The following is a 3,339-nucleotide window of genomic DNA, read 5'->3' as shown; positions in this document are numbered from 1 at the left end:
GGGGGGGGACTCCCAACAGGAAATGTGTAGAAAGACACTTTTGCATGTTTCCACTTTTCTTCTCTGTCATCGAAGGATGTTTTCTTTGAAGGTTGTGTTCATCTTTCTTTTCTTTTCTCAGAAAATGTTTCATTTTCTCCATTTTCGAAAACAAAAAGGGGGTTTATTTACCCATGCAGGTATTTACAGTGAAGTTCATATCTCGTTGGATAATGACACTGTTTATTTTTTGACCCGTTTACTGAAACATCTTGAAGTTATAGTTATTTGATGGACATTAACATTCCAGCGTTCATTTGATGGAATCCACATTAAAATTGAATGAAGGGTTTAAGAGTTCAGCTCCTTAAAAGCTCCTTCCTCCAAAAGTAATTGGACARTTGAATCAAAGGCTATTTCATGGGCAGGTGTGGGCAAATACTCAGTTTTGTCACTGCGTGGTGAAGCACAAATGAGAAAGTTTTATGCTCTCTCAACAACTCGCAATTTGTTTTTGACACAATAAATCCAAAAACATTGCTCCAGAGTCACAAATTAATTTTAGAAGTGTTAGAAAACCTACATTTGTTTTAAAAAGGGGGTTCATCCAGTTGCATGGATCTTTACATGTTTTTTAATTTATTTATTTATTAGATTTTTATTATCTTAAGCTTTTGCTGAGAAGGTTCCCAAGTTACAATATGTGAAAAATTGTTAGCGATTTTTTTTATTTTTTTGCTACAATGCTAAAGTGCTGTGATTAGTTCTGCTGATGCCATCCTCTCAAAGACTTGCGCTGTAATGCTTTATTTGCTTTATGTTGTAAACTTTGCACTGCTTGAAGTGAAACAATTTTTCTGCGGATAGATTTATTGTTCCAAGAGCAAATGTGAAAACCATCAGTTATTAAAAGGCAACTGTTTATCGTAGCTCAATAAATGAAGCAGCTGTTTCTCTGTGAACCTTTAGTGCATCGCTGCATATGTCCAGTGTCCAGAGTTTATGCATCATGGCTTATTAACCATCTGTAGGAGTTGGCCAGAGAGCCATAGAGGGGAGAAGGAAATGACACAAGTTTGTGTGTTACTTCACAGAACTTAGAGGCTGTTATCATCGTGGGAGAGGAGGAGACGGATGAGCTGATAACTCAGAGAGAAAAATGGCTGGAGGGAGAGGCTGAAAGAGAGGTTTGTTACAAGAAGAAAGCCTGCCCATGTTCTGTACTCTACTCTTTCACCTCCTTGAATTCATCCTGCTTTTTTTTCCTCCTTGACCTCTGCAGCTGAGCTCTGATTAAATAACAGTCTAGTTCAGTTTGTCAGCCAGAGTGTCTTTCTGTGAAAAAATAATGATGACCGAAAGGAGGCGAATGAAACAAAGTGTGTAGCTATCAAAAAAGTGTCAATGTGATACAACACTCTTTAGGACGGGGTGAGAGCCTTGGAGATAGATGGGAAGGAGGGGGGGTGGTGCTCTGTGTGTGAATCTGTGAAGGAAATGCAGCGCCTCTCGTGTGGTTCTCTCTGGAGAGGGGCATGTTTTGGAGCGGATCTCCTCTGGCTGTAATGAGTTTGAATCAGAGAAGAAACGCAAAAGACTTCAAAATACAAGAGAAATTAGGAGACGGCAAATATTTTGTCTGTGTGCATCAACCACCTAGTTACCGAATGTGCCCTGAAGGTCACAGTTATCCCCTGTCCCTGAACCTGGCTTGACCCACTTKGTTGTTCTAAAGGCAAACACCCTCGTGGCCTTTCTCCTCCTCTGTCCCAGACTTGCACTCAGCCAACCTCTCAGCTCCGTCCCTTCTCCCAGACATGAACTCTGCTGCTCTCAGAACACCTTAACACAYACATGGCTACATCCATTAAGCATATTTCTGTAACTACTCCAGATGTATGTGAAATCAAACGCACTGTGCTGTGGTTTTCTAGTGATTCTCCATGTCTGAGTTTGTCTGGAGTAATGGCAGCCMCAAGGGAAGTAACTAAACAGTTTTACTTAATTTATAAAGCAACAATTCAGAATTCTGAGAATATTAGTACAATGCTTTTCTCTGTGACAAAGATAAACATTGATTTTTGCAGGCAAAAAAGTATGGATATTTCTCKAACTGGCTAAAATCCTTTAAACCCTTCTGTTTCCTCCCCTTTACCTTTTGTCCTGCTTTTCTGTTCTATATTTTTTCCCCATTAGTCAAATCTTTTTCTCSTTGCCGTGACTGCATGTGACTTGAAAACAAATATGCTCTTGTGAACACATGGGCAGCTCAGTGTGCAAGACCAAGTGCACGTGTGGCTGTGGAACCACACCCTGGACTGACATTGTGGTTTAAGCCAAACMGAGAGAAAGGAAAAATGAATACTGAATGGATGCCTCTTGTTGTGTCTGCACTTTGCACTAGTTTGAATATTTGTGATGGTAAGACAAAAAAAGAGTTGTCCCACAAGTAATCACAACATATCTTCTCCATTACCTGAAACCAGATTTTAAACACAAAGTTATAAACAGCCCTGGTTAAGGACCCCCACCCCCACCTACCCCTTTTTTTCGGTTTCATGTTAGACTACTTAAAACACACAMCTTCCTCTCAGCTGTTATTACTGGCCAAGTTCCACTTCAGAGATGCTGCTGTCATACCTCAAATAGTTTCGAGGGGCTGAGACTTCTGTCGGCGTGCATGATGTTTAGTTTCACATTKCAGTACTCATCATTCATAATTTGTCTCTGCTACTTCAGCAGCAGAATCTGGGGTGGGTTTAGTTAGTGAAAAAAGTAAGTGATACTGAGATTGATGCTTGTACTTTAAAGATGAGATAGTTTTCATGCTTCTGTTTCCTCTTTGCTGTAGTGTTTATTTTATGTATGTTCACATATGCTTGATGCTGCCACGTCGGTCTCAGAATGACAATTTCAAAAAGCTACTTTTCCTTGTTTTAATGCYTTTTATGTTACTTAGCGCTGTGCTGTGGTGAAGTGAATCTTAATTGAGATTTTCTGTTTATTTGTGCTGTTTATTGTTTTTGATRCTTTATCCTCTTTTTGGAGGTTAAAAATGTTTGTTGTCCCTTTTGGGCAAAGCTACAATTTAAACCAATCCGCTATTAACCTAAGTATTTTGCAGTCCCAGAAAGTTCATCGGTGTTTGCATTTTTGAGGGCTGCACACAATGTTGTTTATTAATGAATACCCACAGTCCTTCACTTTGCATGCCCTGAGATCAACACAGATGAATGCATCTGCAGGAACAAGCCCAACAGACCGTCAGACACATTCTGTCTTCATTTAACTTGACAGGGTGTTCATACATGCTGCTCAGAAACACACAGCTGCTGCTGTGTGTTACAAGGAACCACACCT

General features: G+C 40.0%; 1 long non-coding RNA gene across 1 annotated transcript in view; it reads left to right on the top strand.

The window, feature by feature from the left end:
• Positions 1-1,169, top strand: part of LOC106527846 (uncharacterized) — a 10,984-nt gene extending 9,815 nt beyond the window's left edge. The window contains exon 2 of the long non-coding RNA XR_001311430.1: positions 1,074-1,169. This is a non-coding gene — a long non-coding RNA (uncharacterized LOC106527846). The remainder of the gene's footprint in view (positions 1-1,073) is intronic.
• Positions 1,170-3,339: the final 2,170 nt, after the last annotated feature.

This window comes from Austrofundulus limnaeus, unplaced genomic scaffold (assembly GCF_001266775.1).
Source record: "Austrofundulus limnaeus strain Quisiro unplaced genomic scaffold, Austrofundulus_limnaeus-1.0 Scaffold344, whole genome shotgun sequence".
Taxonomy (NCBI): Eukaryota; Metazoa; Chordata; class Actinopteri; order Cyprinodontiformes; family Rivulidae; genus Austrofundulus; species Austrofundulus limnaeus.
The sequence above is the reverse complement of the archived record's forward strand: the minus strand, read 5'-3'. Positions and strand labels throughout refer to the sequence as shown.